We start from the raw sequence: 23,751 nt of genomic DNA, 5'->3' as shown, positions 1-23,751 counted from the left end.
CTTCCTTACCTGCCTGCATGCCTGTCCATAAACATATATACACAGAGTTGTACATATATTTATATATTTATATAGCCACACCTTATATAATATGCATAAAGTCTAGTTATACACACAGACACATCTATATCATATATACACACACACACACATATATATATATATATATATATATATATATATATATATATATATGTGTGTGTATATATATATATATATATATATATATATATATACATATATATATGTGTGTGTATGTATATATATATATACATACACACACACACACACACACACACACACACACACACACACACACACGTAGATAGATAGATATGTGTGTGTGTGTGTGTGTGTGTGTGTGTATACATACACCAATATTTTTGAATACACGTGTCCATATTTATGTTTCCAGATTGTTTGTATAGTGCACTTTCTATACTGTGCTTTGTCCACTTTTTTGCAATGACAATGCAGATTTTCCACTTGTGGGACAAATAAATGCAGATTTGCTGTGTGTGTGTGTGTGTGTGTGTGTGTGTGTGTGTGTGTGTGTGTGTGTGTTTGTGCAACATTGGCATTTGTTTACTTAGATCCAAGGCAGGCCAAACCTCTGTGTTACAACCTACATACAAAAGACAGACATTCACAATATATGGGTACACAAGTCTGTTTTATTTCAAAGTCTTTCAAACTTTGAAACGAACCTTGGTAGCATTTCTTGCAGCTGGCAACAACGGTCGTGCATTCAGTATAGTTGTGACTTCCGCAAAAAATGTGGTCAAAATCTCATGAGTAAGTTGAAGCATTTCTATCAGGCATTTCTGAAAGTTGTAACACAGAGGTTTGGCCTGCCTTGGATCTGAGCAACTCCGAGTGAGCAAATGCAAATGTGCCAGGCCTCAAGGACAATGGGTGGTTTGCACAACAAAAGCTGTAGGAGAAACAAGCTGACGACCTGTGAAAATCTCAGCAGGGGTGCTTAACACCTCGGGACTTGCACCAGAAAATAAAAAAGCCAGTAATTCTAGGGGGTATTGGGTTTAGGGAAGTTACGCAAATTTGCGCAGGATAGTAAACCTAGTGTTAAGCAGCTGCGCGCTCCCGCGGACGGCAATCACCATCACTGTCTAGCACAACACCTGGAGCTAAGGAGGCAAAACAGTCACATGAGTGCTGCTGTTTGACTGAGGAAGAATAAAGTAGTCGTGGTAAGTCAATCACATGACCACTTAAAGACAAAGCAACAAGGTCCCAGTTTTTAAATTGTGTTGATAGGCCACGTAAAACCAGAGTCATGATAAACAATATATATGTGGCGTTTTTTCCTCAATAGTTTCGCCACGTTAGCGCTAGCAAGCACTCTCTGCTTATGAGCAAAAAACAAAACAAACAAAAGTTTTAGGAGTGACGGCGAGAGAGAGAGAGAGAGAGAGAGGGCAGGAAAAGACAGAGAGCGAGTTTTGAAATGTGAGATTTGTGACGTTTAGCGTGTTTGGAGTGTGTAGTTAATGTGTTGTCTTGTGTAGTTAGTGTGTAGTGTTGTGGATAGTTTTGTGTTGTGTGTCAGAACAATGAGGCGACTGCTGTCTCCAGGTAGAAACAGCAGTGATACACCTGCTGCTGTCAGACCTGCAGGTATCAGGCTGTGATGTTCTCCTTTGTAGTGGACAGAAATTATTTTTTTGGAGTGGCACAAATAATTTGTGTGGCATCTTATTGAAGAACAGCTGATTGTTCTGTAAATCGTTTGAAATGGTTATTTAAAAAAAGGGTAAAAGGTAAATGAATGCAAATAACTTTGTTGTTTGCAAAACTTGTGCATAGGATTTTAAAATTGACAATTAATATTTGCATTTAAGGTTATGAAATATGATTCATTAAACATGTTTGTGGTTGTTACAGTAAAAATATAACTTTTTCTACTCTGGTTTTATGTTTTTTGTCTGATTTTAGACCAATTCTGGTTGTACAGTATGACAAAATGAGAACATAACTGTAAATTCAGGCACACGAGGTTGTGCTAAAAAGAATGATACCAAACAAGGCAAAGCAAATAGTTTTTAAAGGTAAAATGTGGAGAGAAAATCAAGAGTAATAAAAAGATGGCCAATTATACCCTGGACGCCAGAGGGTTAAACGTTCTTTGTTTTTTGTTTTTTTAAGTAACACAATAGTTACTTTTCCAAGTAATTAATTACTTTTAGAATATTGTAACTCAGTTACTAACTCAGTTACTTTTTTGAAGAAGTAACTAGTAACTATAATTGAATTACTATTTCAAAGTAACTTGCCCAACACTGGTGTTGATGAAGCTGTGTGTAAATGGATGAAATGCTGTAGTTTGTCTCTGTGTTGAGGTGGATCAGTGATCCTGCAGAGTCCTGTCCTCCCTGTGATGGAGGGAGATGACGTCACTCTGCTCTGTAAAACAAAGACCACTCCCTCCAACCTCCCAGCTGCTTTCTATAAAGATGGCTCCCTCATCAGGAAGCAGCCTACAGGTCACATGACCATCCAGCATGTTTCCAGGTCTGATGAAGGCCTCTACAAGTGTGACATCAGCGGTCATGGAGAGTCTCCATCCAGCTGGATCACTGTCACAGGTGACACACTCACCTGTCTGTGTTTCTGCAGCTTTCAACATTCACAATGTGACGACAACTTAATGACTGTGTTTGCTTTATTTTAGACAAACACACCACCACACCTCCATCTACATCCACACCTCCTGCTGTTCTCTCTGTGTTGTCATGTGTTGGATCAGTCTGTGTTGTTGTTCTACTGGTGTTACTAGTGAGACGATATGTTCACAAAAATCCTGAAGGTGAGACTCGGATATCTAGATTTCAAATACATGCTTTTGGTTTGGTGAATAATCAAAACATTTATTAAGTGGACATGTCTTAAATACCTGCTGATTGTTAGAAATTACAAATACAGATTTTTTTTTGATATTTTTATCTAAACTTTGCTGTTAAATTTGAATCATTAGAGCAACACATCACATAGTGAAAAACAGCCAATTGAAACACTACCGGTAATACTGTGAGACACTCGCTGTTTTGCCATTAGTGTAGATTTTGGGTATCGAAGAGTCCACTTTTCCCACATGCTCTTCATGTTACACCTTCCACTGGGGTTACTTATGTCGTAACATTCAACAGTGGCCTCTTCTCATCCCTTGTTCTGTGCCTTCCTATTACAGTAGCCAACTTCTCATCAATGTGTCCTGGTTTCTCAACACCTGATGCAGCTCTTGTTAATGCGGGTGACGCCCAAGCTGGTATGGCTTCTGTTATCTGTCTCTTGTTCATACCTCAGGTAGGCTTGGTTAGCATGGGGGGAGCTAGCATAGAGAACCTTACTAGATACAGACACCCTGGTATGTGTGTGCATACGTGTGTATGTGTGTGTGTGTGTGTGTGTGTGTGTGTATGTGTATATATATATATATATATATATATATATATATATATATGACTTTTGACTTCTTTCTGTATGTGAAACCACAGAAGCAACTTCTTTTTGTTGACACCAGTTAACTGTAGTCTGAGACTGATCAGACCTCTCACCACAGTGTGTCTTGGTTTGGCTAACAGAAGTTTTCATGTTGTGAGAACATGTTTGCTTTGTGCTCTGTGGTGAAGCGTCTCAGTCTGTATTAAAAGAAAATGGCAGCTTTGTGGTCATCTGCCTTCTATTCTCACTACTTTCTGGTAAGATGTTTTTCAGCAGAGATGGTAAGAAGTGGAAAAAAAGCCCAACTGTGAAAACCCACATCTGTGTATAAAAGCTATCATTTAATTTCTGCCTAACCCGAAATAAAACCGTACTGCCACAGCTATAGTGTAATAATAAAACAATACTGTCATCATTGTACATGCAATCATTTCTGTTTGTTTCATTATGCAGAGAATGATTCAACTGTAATCTACTCAACAGTAAGAACACAACCCACCAATTATGAACAAATAACCATCACACCAAAGACGACCAGAGGTACAGCTCCTCCTTATTTTTAACTTTGGACGCAGCCAAGTGAGCTACTTGTTTCCAGACTACTTTCAGTCTTTATGCTAAACTAAGCTAATTTTGACCCAGGTTCAGGATATCAAACTGGTCATCTCTCAGAAAGGAAACAGTTTTTCTGCCATTTTAAAAAATTCCTTTAAAGCTTATCAATCACAGAAGTAAGAATTATAAATGTGTGTTAAAAAATATCATGCTTTTTATGCAAACAAAACTGAAGCTCACAGGTTTTTATTAAAATGTAGCTAAAAATAATAATACTAAATATTTGTTTTGGTAATAAGTAAATAAATAAATAAGTAAAACTTGTTTTTCTTGTTAAAGTTGGCATGATTTACTCACTACCGGTTCTTCTGGTGAATGCTTAAATTAACCATTAACATTAACCATTAAAAGAAAGTAATTTGTTACACTATAAGCTTATATTACTGCAGCATTTCTCTGTAACATGGTGATAAGACGTACTGTCACATAGTTACCAGCTCTTTATATAAACCTGAGCCTTAATCGTTGCCCTCACATCCTTGTTACTAATCCCCTGCACTTCCTGATTCAATAACGGTCCTCTGCCTGTCCTCGTCTTTGCCATTTTTGTTTCATTTTTGACTCAGTAGTTCACAACCCAGTATTTTAGAGGTGGAGATTGGAGGTCTTCATTCAACTCCAAAGCTTGTAATCATGTTTTCTTGCATTTGAACTGTGTGTGTTTGTGTTCAGACTTTAATCCAGAGCCAGATGTCATCTACACTTCACTGAAGTAGTCCACCAGTCCACCCAACTGGTCAGACCAGCTCTGGAGCCCAGACGACATCCACAATTTCAAAAGATTACTCTATGTATTTTATGTCTTTTTCCCATTTATTTAGACTCATATGCTTTAAGAAATCACATAAGCATAACCGGAATTATGTAAGTACTTAAAATGAACAATGGTAATAAACTCAGTCTATCAGTTTGGCACTTTGTTCTTTTTCTCATGCTAGCGATTTTGTTTCACTGTAGGATTAATAAATGTGTGGTTACAGTGTAAATTTGGTTCTCTGAGTGAGAGATTATGTCTCCACTCCATTACATATTCCATATGTACATTATAAGACCTGCGCTTCTTGGATTCAGACAGAGCCCCAGAGCCTAAACATGGAAGACCAGGAGGGCAACGTGGCTGTGGCACTGTTCTGCTGACGAGGCGCAGGCCAGCCAGTCGTCCAGGTAATTCGGAACTCTGAGGCCCTGCAGCCTCATAGGGCCCAGAAATTATGCTTCTTAAGCAATGCAGTGCAAATTATGCCTGGGTCCCTAGAGTCCATCTCCTTAGCTGTGTCCCAATTCAGAGTCTGCATCCTTCAGAGGACCAGGCCTTCGCGGTCTACATGGGCAGGGTCCTCCGAAGACCGAGAAGGCCAGAAGTGCGAGGCTTCTGAAATGGGACGATCTAGCTTCAATCACGCTACTCAGGTTGCCTTGATATTAACCGCTGGAAATTTTTCATACAGCATTGTTTGACAGAAATGAAGAAGAAAATGTTTTTGTTCATCTGTTTCTTTTTACATGAGCTTTGTTTGATTTGATAAGTATCTGAGTATCTGATAAGTAACAGACCACTGTACTGTTAAAAACATGATAGTTGGGCTTCATTTCTGTACTGAACAGTCATTTTAAGATTAGCTAGTAAATAACAATTAGCTAATGTTGTTCGTGAGACTAAAGTCGTCTCACTTTGTAATTGTAAATATAATATGGGTAATATTAAAGTTATTATTATATTAACCATTATTAGTTATTACAGCAGTGAGCTTGAACTCTGTGTCAAATACTGAGCTTCAGTAAAGATTCAAGTTGCAGTTATTTATATTTCCTATCACCATAAATCTTCACTCAAAGACAAGTATCTTTGACAGTGTATATATAGATGTATTATATAAAAGAGACAAATATTGTTCTATTATTATGTTGGCGTTATTAAATTTGGCTCAGTGCTATATGTGTAAAAAGAAAATGTACGAGCTGTGATAACTGTTTCTGATAAAATGAAGACTAGACTGATATATTAAATATTCCTTTATTGGGTGAGAAAATCAGAGCATGTCATAACTGCTTTAAGTCATACAGAATAGATATCAGAGCCTTAAACAGGCTGACTGATTTAGTGTTTGTGTTATTACGAGTGCTAAACAAGAAGAGTTCCAGATGGTGCAGTGGACACATGTGTGACTCCTGTGATTAAAGCATCTTTCTTTCAGCTTAACGAGTGAACCGTCAGCTCGTTCAAACACACGTTAAAGTCCGTTTGGCTCGACACCACCGAACAGAGGCAGCAATATAACATAGCTAACATTAACAGTGCAGTGAATCCTGCTTGTGCCGTGATATTCAGGACTGCAAACCGAGCAGCATCACTGACTTTCAGCTTGTTGTGTTTGTGGATAAATGACTGACTTTAATTATTCATAAAATCATCACATTCTCTGTAAGATTAAGGTCAACTATTGAACGGCGTATATTTAAAGTAAAGGCTTTAAAACCAAATTAAAGCTGAAAGCAATAACATCACTAATGTCACATAACTTTGCCAACATGTGGCAGACAGTAATGATTTAATGTTCTTTGTTATTAAGCATTTGCACATGAATAAATTACATAATATGCAGTACTTACTTTTAAAAGTTTACTCTTCAGCCACCCTGCTTCTGCCACCTGCTGGGTTTTTTTGGGGTTTTTTTTTAATTATCCACACCAACCGCTGTGCTATGAATTCTGGGAGAGGTTGGGCCATGAAGGATACACCTGACCCATCCTTCAGGGAAATGAAGGACGCATTTGTCGGCCGCATTTGGAGCAGCTCTTGAATTGGGACAGCCTTCGTCGTGTCACTGTGACGTAATCGACCTTGAGATGCAGCCTCCGAAGTATGCAGACTCTGAATTGGGACACAGCTCTTGTGTGTGTTTATGTTCACTCGTGCTCCTGTATGTTTTGGTTGCCACGGGATTGTGACCCAGAAGTGTTCCCAAGTTGGAAGCTGCCACACCTGCCACAGCTGCAGCTGATGGCCTTGTTAAGACCACCCTGTTTAAGAAGGTGGCTGAACTCCAGTCGGTGCTGGATCCTAGAGTCAGTCATTATTACAACTATAGACTAATGTGCATGAAAGGCCTCGCTAGTGTGGTTCTCCCTGCCAACCTATGTGTGTTTCTGTGTTGCCAGGAATCAGGAGCAGAGTGTGTGTTCTTGAATGAGTGGAGTCACGGTCTGGGAACGGGAGTTTTTGGAGATGTTGTATTTTCACCTTTTCATGAACACAGTGCCTGAGATTTGTACATAATTGTATTTCTTTGCCAACTGTAAATAAACCTCACCATTCTTCACCATTCTTCATCAGAATACTGCCTTTTGGATCCTCCTTCTCACTGCAACTCCACTGTCTGCCACTGCAGTCTGCTATAGACAAACTGTCGCAGCTTTAGACAACTGTAGCTAAACAAATATTTTCTTCCACACAAAAGTAAATAGCTAAAGTGATTTCGATGTAATACTGAAAAAGTGCACTGTATAAGAAAACTAAGGTATAGAAATATAAACAGGTGTTAACTCCATGGCCGTTTACAATCAATCTTAAGTCACATGTGCTGTTCTCGCAGTAAAGGCCTATTAGAGTGTCTTGTTTTAATGTCCTCTGCTTTTTTAAATATAAAGAATTCGGGTTTTTTTGCCGCATCAACAAACCCTTTACATCCATTTATCCTAGCCATTAAATCACTGGTTATATCTCAGAGAGCCTGTTCCTCTTTGGGGAGAAGACAAGTTTCCCAAGGCTAAACAGTCTCTCTACTGGGGCACTGGATGGTGTGGCTGCATTGGTAAATGGCCTGTATTTGTATAGCGCTTTACTTGGTCCCTAAGGACCCCAAAGCACTTTACACATTCAGTCATCCACCCACTGGTGATGGCAAGCTACATTGTAGCCACAGCCACCCTGGGACGCACTGAGAGAGGCGAGGCTGCCAGACACTGGCGCCACCGGCCCTCTGACCACCATCAGTAGGCAATAATCAGCATCTGTCTGAGACTGTCGGAGCCGGGGCTCGAACCGGCAACCTTCCGATTACAAGACGAACTGCCAACTCTTGAGCCATGATCGCCCCGTCATTGTATCTGAGTGAAATATTTTTTAACAGTACATATCTATTCAGAGTCCATTCCATGTTATCCTGATTTGGAATAATCTATGACTTGACTTTCTGCAGTAGCAGAGGTCCTCGTCCTCATTTTCAAAGGAAAAAAAAAGTCATCATCTGTAGCTGAGTCTGTGCTAAGTCGGCATGTTGGTCTGCTGGTACCTGCTTGTTGGTCTTTGTCAAGGACAATTTTGCCACACTCTGCCAAGCAGACTTGCCTTGGCCTTGTCCTTCCTTTCCCTTTTCCAGAGTCACAGCAGCCAAGAGAGCATTTTCACTTTCCAACAACTTTGCAAATCTTGTTTTGATTGCCTGAAATTATACAGATGTGTGCAAAGACTATATTATGTTTGACAGCCTGTGAGCAGAAGCTTCTATTGAGTCTGTTTGTCTTTGATGATGGACCTGTAGCATTTGCCAGAGGGAAGGAAATAAGTGAGTGTCCAGGGTGTGAGGGGTCCTTGATGATTATACTGGCTTTCCGCTAAAGTCTGCCAGTATAGATGTCTCTGAGGGGGGTTAGCGAAGTGCCAATTGCCCGCTCTGCTGCCCTCACCACCCGCTGCAGTTACCTCTTGTCCTCTACAGTGCAGCAGTTGAAGCAGAGTGTGCAGTAGTAAGTCAGAAGGCTCTCGTTGGTGGAGCAGTAGAAGTTTACTAGCAGTCTGTGGGATAATTGTGGCTGACAAGGCTTTCTGAGAAAGTAGAGCCTTTGTTGTGCTTTCCCTACCTGGTGGGAAATGTTTGTGGACCAGGTAAGACTGGCCGAGATGTGGACTCTGAGAAGCTTTCTACCCTTTTTATCTCCTCCCCATCAATGTTGAGGGTAGAGTGCTCAGATCGCCTTGTTCTCTTAAAATCTATAACCACCACTGTGGTCTTGGCTGTGTTCAGATGTAGGTTGTTGTTGTCACACTATTGCTTCAGATGCTGAACCTCCTCTCTGTAGGTTGAATCATTGGTGTCCTGTCCTATGACGGTGGTGGCATCAGCAAATTTTATAATGGTGTTACTGGTGTGGATTGGTGAACAGTCATTGGTGAAAAGTGAGTATAAGAGGGGACTGAGGACACACCCCTGCAGGACACCCACATTCAGAATAAGGGTGGAGGAGGTGTGCTCACCCATTCTGACTTTCTGGGGTCTATCACTCAGGAAGTCCAATATCCAGCTGCACAGTCCAGAGTCCTAAGTTGCTTAGTTTATTAACCAGTTTGTGGGTTTGAACTGTAATAAAGGCAGAGCTGAAGTCCACAAAAAGCATTCTCAAATAGGTGTTACTACTGTCCAGGTGTGTGAGGGCTGTGTGAAGAGCTGTGTCCTCTGTTGACCTGTTTGCCCTGTATGCAAACTGGTATGGATCGAGGTTTGCAGGGATGGCAGCTTTAATGTGCAACATGATGGGTTTCTCAAAACATTTAGGAATCATGGGTGTTAAAGCAACTGGACGGTAGTCATTCAAGCAGCTCACTGTGTTTTTCTTGGGCACTGGAACGATGGTGGTTGACTTAAAGCAGGATGTTACTACAGACTCTAGCAGTGAGAGGCTGAAGATGGGGGTGAAAACCTCTGCCAGTTGGTCTGCATATGCATTAAGCTCTCTTCTGGCTACACCGTCAGGACCAGCTGCTTTCCTCGCTTTGACTCTGCGCAGTGTGGTTCTGACCTGATGCTGCTCCAGTTGGATGGCGTTGTCCCTCTCTGAAAGAGCAGGATGGGTGATGGTGTCCCTGCTTTGTTGGTCAAAGTGGGCGAAGAACTGGTTTTGGTTGTCAGGTAAATTGATAAATTGGTAAATTGATGTCCGGGGAGTGGGTTTTGGTCCTATTGTGTTTGTAGCCAGTAAGTGCCTTGATCCCCTGCCACATGTTTCTCAAGTTGTTTCTGTTAAAGTGTTCCTCGATGAGCTGTTTGTATTTGCGCTTAGGGTGGGTGGCTTTGTAAGCATCTGGGATGTTGGTGTAGACCTGGTCCAGTGTGTTGTTTTCCCTTGTCGGAAAGCTCACGTTTTTAAAGAATCCTGACAGGACAGATTTCAGGTTTGCGTGGTTAAAATCTCCTGCCATGATCAAAGCGCAGTCCGGGTGCGTGGTTAGCTGTTTATTAATGGAGCGCTGGAGTAGCTCCTTGGCTGACTTAGCAATAGCTTGCGGCGGCACATACACTGCTCTTATTGTGATCGCTGTGAGCTCTCTCGGCAAGTTGAAAGGTCTACACTGAACCATCATGTACGCTATGTCCAGGCACCAGTGGATGACTTTAACTGTGGTGTTGGTACAGCAGTAATTGTTTACAAACACTAGCACACCTCCTCCACTTTTCTTACCGGACTTTTTGTTCCTGTCCGCTCTGAATGTAGAATAGCCAGTCTGTGTGAGTTAGCACGTAGCCTAGCCCTCAGCCCCATTCTCTTCCCCCTCTTCTGTTTCCTGTGCCTCCGTCGCCTACTCCACTTCAGCAGTGGTATAGTAAAATTAGAGTCTGTGTCCCTCCGGATCTCAGGGGGAAATGAGTCGCAGTCATTGTCAGCGAAGGTGTGCAAGTTTTTGTGGTTTAGAACCGCAAGCAGTTCAGTTTTACTGTATTGCATATGTGCTCCTGCATGTTGGAGAAAAAGTGAAACAAAAATTAACAAAATAAAAAGAAAGCCGCTAAGTTGTGGAGAGTGCTGGACCACTGCGACTGATTGTGCCACCATCCTACTAATCTTGCTAATCATCTTGTAATAATGCCATCCACTGTCTCTGCAACCACTGTTGTTGAATGACTGGCCTTGTTCCATAACCCTGTGCACTTTGTTATAATGCTTCTTTCTGCATGGTGGGCTAACTCCTTCTCTTGCCGGTATCTTGCCAAAAAGAGACTTGAACAAATTTCGACTGTTGATAAAGAGAGGACGTTCTTGATGACATACCTGGTTTTCAGTCTGTTTATTTCAGTCTGTGTTAGGGTTGGGTGATATGTAAAAATTTTCCAACCGTCTTTCCAACTCCCTGACTGAGACATTTTAGGGATTTTGACTCAGTCTGCGCTCCAGGTGGGTTAATTGTTAATCGTGTTAGTCGTGATGAAAGCACGTTAACGCTGTCATCACAAAAGAAAAGTTGCCAATGTGGGATTTCTTTGGCTTTAAACCAGATGAAAGAAGTAAACCTAAGGATGTACCCAAAGTAGTTTGCCACTTCTGAAGATGAACATGTACGTGTCCCCCATCCAGCTGAGTATGCTAGGCTATCACCAGCTTCTGCAGCTCCATAAACAAGCATTTGGGCACACTCTGAGGAGGTGCATTTGCTCACAGATAAAAGGGGGTGCCTGTAGAGCAGCGCTATTATTATTTTTTCTGTTGACTGCTTCTGTGGTGCGATCATGGCTCAAGAGTTGGCAGTTTGTCTTGTAATCGGAAGGTTGCCGGTTCGAGCCCCGGCTTGGACAGTCTTGGTCATTGTGTCCTTGGGCAAGACACTTCACCTACCGCCTACTAGTGATGGCCAGAGGGGCCGATGGCGTGATATGGCAGCCTCGCTTCTGTCAGTCTGCCAAAGGGCAGCTGTGGCTACAACTGTAGCTTGCCTCCACCAGTGTGTGAATGTATGGTTTAATTGTAAAAGCACTTTGAGGTTCTCGAAAAGTGCTATATAAGTGTAATCCATAATTCTATTGGCTCCATCATTATTAGCAAACTTACTCATGGGCGAATAAATCGCCCTTGTAAAAGCAATCAATGATGGGCTCAGCCTATCATCAATAGTTGATATATTCGTCCAATCACTGTAGAAATGTTTAGCTTATTTTAGAGTTTAGACATGTAGGAATGTTTAGTTTGCTTTTGAGTTTAGAAATGTGTTAAGATAGAATGTAGAATTATGGTAGAGACACTGACACTGCCCTGGATATAAATAAAGGCCTGACTGTGTCATGAACTTAGGAGTAGATCTTAGGAGACCCTCCCCAGTTGAACTGTGAAAGTAAGACAAAGAGGAGTTAATGCTGAGTGGAAATTCCCCAGAGGATACCTGTGTGGGGGTCTCAACATGTAACTTGATAACTGTGGTCTGGAAGGGAGATGGTATTTATGGCCCCTAGGAAGAGACACATACCCACAGTGTTTTAACTGATACACTCACACATCCACATGCACACTCACTCACGTGCACTCACATAGACACGCGGGTACGCGCACACACAGGCACTCACGTGCTCGTGCATACACACACAGACATACAGAGTTTCCAGCACACCATGGGGGATTTATGATGGGGTTGCCTCTATAAAGCTGGCTGTGACAGACAAAGGGGTTGAGATCTGCAGAGAAAGTCCGGGGTTCTGTACATCTCCCTTCTAGAAGGTATAATCAATAAGTGTGTATGAATAAAGGTATTGTTAATTGACTACTGAGTCCCGGTGTTCTTTCTGGAAGCCTGACGAATATACGAACCGGGGTGAAACTGCTTTTCGTAACATCACCCAACCCTAGTCTGTATCACAGATGTTTGTGGAGAAGAGAATTCAGGCTCATACCGCTTGGATTGTGTCATCCCCTCTCCATTGTTTGCCTAGCTCACGTTAGCCTCACCTGGGTTTGGGCTGTGCCTGCTAGCATCAACACCATCATTCTTGGCGACTAGTTTTGTTGAAACATGTGACGTTGAGTGGTCCTTCGTAGGATTCAAATTGCTTACAACTGATATGGAAAAGCACTTTGTTCCAGGACATATGTTACATGTCACATACAGATTCTTGCCTTTTATCTCTTTGAGAGAAAGATAATATCTGTACCTCCACTTAACTTTTTGGTGAAACAGGTTACAGCAGTGCTGCTGCTTTATAACATAAGTTAAATATTTTAAGATCCACTAGCAAGACCATAAAACCAATATAACCAATTAACTGTAGGTTTAGGTTACATTTTACCTACATGCTGAAGAAAAAAGTGGAATGAATAGGAGGGTATCATGAAATAACAGCAACCTACATGTTATTTTATCATCGTCAGTGTTAATTTAAGTACTTTTTTTTTAAAGAAAAATAATTCTTCCATTGTTTATATTAGAAGTATGACACCGTTTCCACAGTCTGTTTCATCACATCAGGCTTTACCAGGAACTGCATGTTAAAGTGAATTGTTAAATGTTGTCATTTTTATGCTTACCAGCTCTACATTGTTTCAACTCTGTGATGAAAGGAAGTCCTTTGTCCCCCCCCTCCCCAGCCTCTCGAGGTTCTGGGGGGGCTGTAGTGTTTTATCACAAGCACATCCTTGTGAAGGTTTGTTTGATGTTTGGTAAGCTTCCTGCCCTTTTTATGGCTTCACTGTGTTGTGTATGGTGAACCAATACAGGAATTGAACCATACATTGGGTGTGAGCTGTGATGTGTATTGTGTGAACTGTTTTCCCAATAAAAGGCAGCAAGCGGAGGCCGTCGTTGGGGTCAGTCTGCAGTAGGATTCAGGGTGCTTTCTGAGACACCGGCTGGGGCCTCCCTTGCTAGCAAGTAAAAGATGTTCGTCTTGTTTTTGTCATTAACGAGAATAAGTTTCTAAACCAGCGGGGCCTGTGGAAACACAGACCCAACACTGCACATGTACAAACATCTCCCTCTAGTGGCCATAAATAAAACAAGTGTGAGGATGGTGTTGTTGTAAAATGTGAATCATAGTGTTCCAGTCAGTCATCGGCAATTTTCCCTCTAAGCTGTGCGTGTGAGCAATCGCGCACTGTGGACACGGACTCCCCACATAGAAAATCTGCGCTGTGCACAAAAACCAAATCCAGCCTGAATTAGAAATAAAGTAAATGCATGTATTTATTTTATTTCGCTGATTTTCTGTGCGCGGAGACTGTGTCAGCAGTGCGTGATTGCTCACGCGCACAGCTTAGAGGGAAGAGTGGTCATCATTATGTATCTGCACAGCTGTAATTAAAATGTGTTCAGAGGGCCTCAGTGTCTGAATGGTTTTAACTGTTTTCGACTGTGGGAGACAGTCAGATCTGACCACGCAAACACAGGGCGAACACTCAGTCTCCACACAGAAAGACCCCGGTGAGATGGTGGAATGGATCCCAAAAGCCACTGTGTTGCCCTGGGAGGATGGTGTTAATGTAAAATATGAATCATAGTGTTCCAGTCAGCCATCAGTGTGTCTCTGCACAGCTGTAATTAAAATGTGTTCAGAGGGCCTCAGTGTCTGAATGGTTCCAGTTCAGCTCCATAACAGCAGCGTCTTGGTTTGATTCCTGTGTTTCAGCTCATATCTGCCTCTCTCACTGAGGGGGACGTCCACTACATGGAAATGGATTTGTTCATCAATCAAAATACAGATGATTTAAATGATCTTTTTCTTTTCATTGGTGTGAACCAATAAATGTTTGAGGCATGACACTGTGTTAAGATAAGATAAGATGACCTTTAATAGTCCCACAGGTGGGAAATTTGTTTTGTTACAGCAAAGTGCAAAGTTATGTAGCAGAAATTAGAAAACACTGGAAAGCAATAAAATACAATAAAATAAAATACCATATACAATAGAATAAAATAGAATAGAATAATATATACATAGAATAAAATGGAAATACAAATACTATATACAACTGAGTAGGAAAATATAAAAATACAACTTCGTCAGAAGAAGAATTGCACATGTAGCAGTCTTATTGCACATGTGTGGGTTTGTGTGTTTGATCAGCTGCAAAAGTCTTTATTTTGGAGTCTGACAGCAGTGGGGAGGAAAGACCTGCGAAATCTCTCCGTCCCACACCGTGGGTGCCGCAGTCTCCCACTGAAGGAGCTGCTCAGTGCTGTCAGAGTCTCCTGCATGGGGTGGGAGATGTTGTCCAACAGGGATGACAGCTTAGCCGCCATTCTCCTGTCACTCACCACCTCCACTGGGTCCAGAGGGCATCCTAGAACAGAGCTGGCCCTTCGGATCAGCCTGTTCAGTCTCTTCCTGTCCCCAGCAGAGATGCTGCCGCCCCAGCAGACCACACCGTAAAAGATGGCTGAGGCCACCACAGAGTCATAGAAGGTCTTCAGGAGTGGGCCCTCCACTCCAAAAGACCTGAGTCTCCGCAGCAGGTACAGCCTGCTCTGCCCTTTCCTGTAGAAGGCATCTGAGTTATGAGTCCAGTCCAGTTTGTTGTTCAGATGAACACCAAGGTACCTGTAGCTGTCCACAGCCTCGATGTCCATACCTTGGATGTTCAATGGTTGCAGTGGAGGATGCTTGTGCCTGCAGAAGTCTACCACCAGCTCCTTGGTTTTACTGGCATTGATCTGGAGGTAGTTCAGTTGGCACCAGTCCACAAAACCATGGGTCAGTTCTCTGTACTCCTTGTCGTCCCCATCAGTGATGAGGCCGACTATTGCAGAGTCATCAGAGAACTTCTGCAGGAAGCACTGGGTGGAGTTGTGGGAGAAGTCTGCAGTGTAGATGGTGAAGAGGAACGGAGCCAGAACCATTCCCTGTGGGGCCCCCGTACTGCAGACGACCCTGTCCGACACACAGCCCTGAGTCCTCACATACTGTGGTCGGTCGGTGAGGTAGTCCAAAATCCAGGTAGTGAGGTGATGGTCCACTCCAGAGTTCTCCAGCTTGTCCTTCAGAACCGAGGGAAGAATAGTGTTGAAGGCACTGGAGAAATCAAAGAACATGATTCTCACAGTGCTCCCAGCAGTCTCCAGGTGCGCGAGGGAACGATGTAGGAGGTGAATGATGGCATCATCCGCTCCAATGCCAGGCTGGTAGGCAAACTGAAGTGGGTCCAGTGATGAGCTCACAAGGCGCCGAAGCTGAGCCAGGACCAACCGCTCCAGGGTCTTCATCAGGTGGGATGTCAGAGCCACCGGCCTGTAGCTGTTGAGGTCCTTGGGGCGTGAAGTCTTTGGCACTGGAACAACACAGGAGGTTTTCCAGAGCTGTGGGACTCTTCCCAGCCTCAGGCTCAGGTTGAAGACATGCTCCATCACACCACACAGTTGGTCCACGCAGGACCTGACGACCTTTGGGCTGATGCCATCTGGGCACGCTGCCTTCTTGCCATTAATCCTCCTCAGTTCCCTCCTAACCTGGGTGGTTGAGAGAGACAGGCTGGAGCCTTGTGTTGAGTGTGTATTGGAGTGAGCAGGGTGAAGAGAGGAGGTGTGAAGTGTCTGAGGTGGAACAGCAGCAGTGGGGGTGGGTGAGTCTGCAGCCGATGTTGGAGACTGCCTCATGGCTGAATCAAACCTATTAAAGAAATTATTCAGTTAATTTCCCACCTCACATCCCTCCCAGGCAGAGAGTTCTGATGTTTGTGGCCTGAGATGGTTCTGAGGCCTCTCCAGACTTCACCAGCGTTATTTTGCTGAAGCTGGTTCTCCATCTTCTGCCTGTAGCTGTCCTTCCCATTCCTTATCAGTCCCCTCAGCTTTCTCTGCACCCTTTTCAACTCCTCTTTGTCTCTGGATTTGAAGGCCCTCCTCTTCTGCTTGAGGACAGCTTTAATTTCTGGGGTAATCCAAGGTTTGTTGTTGGAGAAACACCGTACAGTCCTGGTAGGTACAGTGTTATCCACACAGAAATTAATATAGTCAGTAATGCATGTAGTAAGGCTGTCGATGTCCTCTCCGTGGTCGTCACAGATCACCTCCCACACAGTCGACTCAAAACAATCCTTAAGAGCCTCCTCGCTCTCCTCCGACCATCTCTGTACTGTGCGGGTGGCTGGTGGCTCCCTGCGCACTAAGGGCTCAAACAATAAGTCCAGTATTTTATTGTCTCTGGTTGGGCAGGTCACATACTGGGTGAAGGTGGGCAGTGTGGAGTTCAGTGAGGTATGATTAAAGTCCCCTGATATTATGAGAAGGGCTCTCGGAGATTGTGTTTGCAGTCTGCTGACCACAGAGTGGAGAGAGTCACAGGCTGCATCCGCATTGGCCGAGGTGGGGACATACGCTGTTATCGCGATAATATGCGAGAATTCCCGGGGCAGGTAGTACGGATGCATGCTAACAGCTAACAGCTCAATGTCTCTGCTGCAGAGTTGTTCTTTTACAGTGATGTGCCCGGGGTTACACCATCTGTCATTCACAAACACTGTCAGTCCCCCTCCTTTCCTCTTACCGCTCTCTCTCGTCCTGTCCGCTCGCAGCAGCTGGAATCCCGGTAGTGTCACGCTCGTGTCCGGAGTTAGCGGTGTTAGCCACGACTCCGTTAGCATCATGATGCTACGTTGCCGGTACTCCCTCTGTGACCAGGTTAGCGATGTGAGCTCATCCATCTTATTGGGCAAAGATCTTACGTTTCCAATAATTACAGAAGGAAGAGATGGTCGTTAATGTCTCCTACTCGGGCGACGGCGCTCCTTCCCAGCTCAACACCCCCGTCTGTTCTTCCTCAGCTTGCTTGGAATGTCGAGTCTGTCCGCCGGGAGTACCGCTGTGGCACGCATCGCTAACAATTGATCCTTATTGTAAACAAAGGATCCCTGCTCTGGGTCCCCACACACGGGTGAAAAAAGTAGAAAAACAACTAAGAAAAATGACCAGAACTAGCACAAAATAGTAGAACATGGTTGCAGAGTCTAATTACTAATACGTTAGTTATAAAAATTACGAGAAGAAAAAAGATAAGAAAGAAAGAAACTCAGAATGAGCAGAGCTGCTGTAACAGGCTGCCGCACACGGGGGGCACCGGAAGAGAAAGTTAAAATGATATGTTTACTAGTGATGCGCGAATCATGAATGAATCGTTCAATACTCGAGAATCACTTTACTGACTCATGAATCATGATTCACAAGCCCAACTGACTCACTGACTCATCCCTGTTGCTGTTAGCAGCAATATATCTAGCTTATAATTAAAATTGTGGAGAAAAACACAACATCTAGTATCTTAACAAAAACATTTCTGCTCTGAACTGGAAGAAAAAACCCTGAGTAGAAGCTCACATCAAGACAATAGCTACTCGGTTTACAGTAGCATCGCTCTGCTAACATGCTAACAGCATATTTGAGCTACTCACCCCCTCCTTTCCTGTGCTGAATCGTAGAGCGAACGAATCACTCACTCACTCACCCCCTCCCTCCTGTGCTGAATCGTAGAGCGAACAAATCACGCACTCACTCACTCACTCACCCCCTCCCCCCTGGCTCACAGCTTCTTCTTCTTCTTGGTTGGCAACCAATGATAAGGCACACTACCGCCCCCTGGCTCACAGCTCAGTGGACATTTAGATGAGAAAATATATATTTGACACATTTAAGGAAAATACTAATAAAATAAAAATAAACAAAATAAATGTTCCCTATAGAAATTTTTTGGTTCTTTTTTGCTGGATAAAATAGTTGTTTTCTTTTAGAATCACTCATCTTAGCAGTAGGATATATATGAAAAGAGAAAAGAAATTAAGTTTGAGTGAAAATGTACATTTTTTGCACTCTCTGGTCAACTGACTCAGTGAATCAAATGACTCAAAAAAACCGATTCACTTTGGTGAGTGACTCATTAAAACTCGATTCAGTAAAAAGAATCAAATTTACCATCACTAATGTTTACTTAGTTTTTTCATCATTTATGTTTTTTTTATTTGTATATTTTTTTTAGAGTTTAGTCCCTCACGTCTGTGTTTGAACCAATAGAAAGCTGGTGCTGAGAGGAAGAGGGCGGGCTTTACTTGGTGCCGGTGACAGAAATGAAAAAAAGCTCAAATGAGTGAGAAGGACAATGAAGGAAACATCTGTGCTGTGTCTGCTCTGTAAGTAGAATCTCTGTGTTTGTTTGAATTCTTGTACTTTGACTGTCTGCTCTCCTGATAACTGATGATGGAGGAGAAGACATGAAAAACAAATCAGGCTGAATTCAAGTTCAAAACACCACGAGGACCAACTGCAGGTCTGAACTGACTCTTTATTTTTGCTCAGCAGTCGAGGAAACACAGCAGGCAGTGAAAAGCCCAAATCATTCACTCGTCATATCACCACAGCTGGACAGTGGAGACATGACTTTACTGTGTTGTTTGAATGCAATTGGCATTTTGCTTATACTCATGTGATGTGGCAAAGTAACAATAATTGTATTAAGAAATGTCTTTTTGGATAAAGACTGAAGTAGATAAGCTTGAAGAGTCTAAACAGTGAGAATACTTCGAAGATATTTCATCTGTTGCATTTTTTTTGTATTTTATTTTTTTTTATTTTTTACACAATTTCCTGTTTTTTAACGTCTAAACCTTATTCTCTTCCTGGGGGGAGGAAGTATGTAATCAATTCGGTTAATTTCTTTTGTCTATCTGTCTGTCTGTTTGTTAGCAAATTAGCATTCACAGTTTTTCAACAAAATTTTCAATATAATATTTACAAAAAACATGTATTGATAGACACCAATAACAGCTCAAGCTGATTTCATTTTAGTAAAAATTGCTCTCAAGGTCACACCGAATGTGAAAATCAGTAGAACTTTTATATTATGAATATATATTATGAATGAATATTATGAATTTCTTTCTTTTAATTTTTTAATTTATTTATTTTAATGCATTGTCTTCAAACTTACTAGTTTTAGAGGCCTTGGTGGTGCCAAGGCTCACCAAACACTTGACCTTAATTCTTAGCGCCCAATGTCAAACTCATCCTTTCTGATTATTTTTAAAATATGAAAGAGCATGGAGGGAGTTTTACAACACAATTAACATTTTTTGAATACAATACCCTACGATGTAACAAAGACACCAAAAAAATTCAGAAACGCATGCTCTGAATAATTACATCTTAAAACTCAATTTTTTGCAGGTTGTTTTACAGAAAATATCATATAACATCAACATTTTAATTTAGCCCAACCTCTCAGAGGTGAGTTATAGACATTTTGCAGGCATCAAAACAGAAAATGAGCAGATATATCAGAGACAAGCTTGTGTGTTTGTCAGCTGTTTGTGTGGAGTTGTTCTTTATGTTCACTTCAAATCAACCTGAGTGTCATTTCTCTTTAGTTCTGATCTCACTGCTGAGCTGCACAACAAACCAAGGTCAGTAACCTTCTTCTGTCACAGTTTGATGAGATAAATCTTCCTGCAAAATACCGTTTTAAAATGGTTTTGACAAAAATCTAACAGATCATCAGTTTTTCATTTTAACCCTCACAGCTCGTCTGACTGTGAGTCCCAGCAGCTCTCAGTTCTTTGAAGGAGACTTTGTGTCTCTGAGCTGTGAGGAGGACGACAGCTCTGCTGGATGGACTCTTAGGAGAAACACAAGCACACGACAGAGGACTCAGTGTGGAGATGGGTGGGGAAAACCTGCTGGTTTGACCTGTAACATCACTTTTTTCCCATTGGACAGTGGAGTTTACTGGTGTGAGTCCAGAGAGGGTCCCATCAGTAACATGGTTAACCTGACAGTCACTGGTAAGCTGAGTGTGTGGAGTTAGTGTTGATGAAGCTGTGTGTAAATGGATGAAATGCTGTAGTTTGTCTCTGTGTTGAGGTGGATCAGTGATCCTGCAGAGTCCTGTCCTCCCTGTGATGGAGGGAGATGACGTCACTCTGCTCTGTAAAACAAAGACCACTCCCTCCAACCTCCCAGCTGCTTTCTATAAAGATGGCTCCCTCATCAGGAAGCAGCCTACAGGTCACATGACCATCCAGCATGTTTCCAGGTCTGATGAAGGCCTCTACAAGTGTGACATCAGCGGTCATGGAGAGTCTCCATCCAGCTGGATCACTGTCACAGGTGACACACTCACCTGTCTGTGTTTCTGCAGCTTTCAACATTCACAATGTGACGACAACTTAATGACTGTGTTTGCTTTATTTTAGACAAACACACCACCACACCTCCTGTTCTCTCTGTGTTGTCATCTGTTCGATCAGTCTGTGTTGTGGTTCTACTGGTGTTACTGGTTCTGCTGGTGAGACGATATGTTCACAAGAAACCCGAAGGTGAGATATTAAATATGTGCTTTAACAGAAGCATTTATTATCACTACATGTTTTAAATACACAATTGTTAGAATATATAAATATGGAAAACGTTTTTCACATTACATTTTTATCTAGAGTTTCCTGTTAAATTTGAGTTATTATAGAAGATCAATACAAAGATTGAGAGGATAATGTCACAAACAACATCATGTACAGGAACAACAACACATCAAATAGTGAAAAACAGCCAATTAAAAACAGTACCGGTAATACTGTGAGACACTCGCTGTTTTGCCATTAGTGTAGATTTTGGGTATCGAAGAGTCCACATTTCCCACATGCTCTTCATGTAACACCTTCCACTGGGGTTTCTTATGTTGTAACATTCAACAGTGGCCTCTTCTCATCCCTTGTTCTGTGCCTTCCTATTACAGTAGCCAACTTCTCATCAATGTGTCCTGGTTTCTCAACACCTGACGCAGCTCTTGGTAATGCGGGTGACGCCCAAGCTGGTATGGCTTCTGTTATCTGTCTCTTGTTCATATCTCAGGTAGGCTTGGTTAGCATGGGGGGAGCTAGCATAGAGAACCTTACTAGATACAGACACCCTGGTCGGGAGTCTGAAACTTCAAAGGCAAGTTGTGTTAACAGTACACTATCCAGCTGCATATATACATATATATGCAAATGTGTATTTTAAAATATCTCAGACCTGTTTAGTTCAACTGTTGCAGATCTACAGGTTTTGTGACTTTTGGCAGTGCCATAATTTAGCATTAAATCTCTCAGCAGAGTTGACTATTACTTAGTATGCATAGTTCGTATCAGGTAGACTTCACTGTCACCACTATGTCTAAAGAAACAGACTCTTCACCCTTAATCATTCATTGATACAATGAAGTATTTTTACTTGTTTCTGTATGTGAAACCACAGAAATTACTTCCTTTTTTTGACACCAGTTAACTGTAGACTGAGAGTGATGAGACCTCTCACCACAGTGTGTCCTGGTTTGGCTAACAGACGTGTTCATGTTGTTAGAACAAGTTTGCTTTGTGCTCTGTGGTGAAGCGTCTCAGTCTACATTAAAAGAAAATGGCAGCTTTGTGGTCATCTGCCTTCTATTCTCACTACTTTCTGGCAACATGCTTTTCAGCAGAGGTGGTAAGAAAGGGGGAAAAAAACAACTGTGAAAACCCACATCTGTGTATAAAAGCTATCATTTAATTTCTGCCTAACCCGAAATAAAACCGTACTGCCGCAGCTATAGTGTAATAATAAAACAATACTGTCATCATTGTACATGCAATCATTTCTCTTTGTTTCATTGTGCAGAGAGTGATTCAACTGTAATCTACTCAACAGTGAGAACACAAGCCATCAATTATGAACAAGTAACGATCACAACACACAGGACCAGAGGTACAGCTCCTCCTTTATTTTAACTTTGGATGCAGCCAAGTGAACTACTTGTTTCCAGACTGCTTTCAGTCTTTATGCTAAACTAAGCTAATTTTGACCCAGGTTCAGGATATCAAACTGGTCATCTCCCCGAAAGGAAACAGTTTTCTAGTTTTTTTAAACATTTACTTTTAAGTTAATGAATCACAGAGGTAAGTGTTATAACTTTACCTTACAAAATGTCATGCATTCTATCCAAACAAAACTGAAAACTGTCAGTTTTTTTAAATAAAGAAATATTTGTTTAGGCAATACATAAAAAAATGTATTTTTCTTGCTAAACTTGACATGTTTTCACTTACTGCCTGTTCCACTGCTGAATGCTCAAATTAAACATTAACATTAATTTGAACTGAGGTTGGTGTTTTGATTTCACATTAAATAATCACTCCCAAAGAAAGTAATTTATTATACCAGCTATTATATTACTGTTGCATTTCTCTGCAACATGGGAATGAGATGTACTGTCACATAGTTACCAGTAACTAGCAATAATGGTCCTCTATATGTCCTTGTCTTGGCCATTTTCTTGATTTTTGACTCAGCAAACAACCCAGTATTTGAGACATTTAGTAAAATTGTGAATTAAAACAATTGAGTTGGTTGGTTTACAAGTCTGAAGTTACACCACTCAATCAGCCAGTGAACAGAGCAAAGAGAAAGAGAGACAGTAAAGGTGGAAACAGTGATTATATGGCTTTTTTCATTTAATGTCATTTAATGCTGTTTATAAACCAAGTGCTACAGATCTGTGGGATTTAGGTTTGTGAATTGCTTCAACCTATTATAAAGCAGTCATAAATGAGCTGGTTCCCAGTAACGTCTGAAGGGGGACTGTGTGTGATGCAGAGAGGTTGAGATTGGAGTCCTTGATTTAACTACAAAGCATGTAATCATGTTTTGTGCTTGTACTGTTTGTGTTTGTTTTCGGACTTTAAACCAGAGCCAGACGTCGTCTACTCTACACTACCAGTCCAGCAGAAGTAGTCCACCAGTCCAACCACTGACGTCCAGCTGCTGGTCTCTAACTGGTCCCCGCAGTACCTCAAACCAGAGGACATCCACATGTTACAAAGAAGTATATGTATTATGTATTTTATATCTTCTTTTTCCAATTATTTCGCCATTTCAAATTGGATGTATTCTGAGCAGAGTTTTAAACGTGGACTTAAAATCACTAATAATAA

The 23,751-nt window shown here is 41.9% G+C and overlaps 1 long non-coding RNA gene across 1 annotated transcript; it reads left to right on the top strand.

Moving 5' to 3' along the window:
- The first annotated feature begins 3,505 nt into the window (after positions 1-3,505).
- On the top strand, positions 3,506-7,383 carry LOC106097342 (uncharacterized). The gene is made up of 3 exons (XR_003218836.1): positions 3,506-4,002; positions 4,750-5,241; positions 7,237-7,383. It is a non-coding gene; the product is annotated as an uncharacterized LOC106097342 (long non-coding RNA).
- The last annotated feature ends 16,368 nt before the right edge of the window (positions 7,384-23,751 follow it).

Source organism: Oreochromis niloticus, linkage group LG3 (genome assembly GCF_001858045.2).
Source record: "Oreochromis niloticus isolate F11D_XX linkage group LG3, O_niloticus_UMD_NMBU, whole genome shotgun sequence".
NCBI classification, from domain to species: Eukaryota; Metazoa; Chordata; class Actinopteri; order Cichliformes; family Cichlidae; genus Oreochromis; species Oreochromis niloticus.
This window is presented reverse-complemented; position numbering and strand designations above follow the sequence as displayed.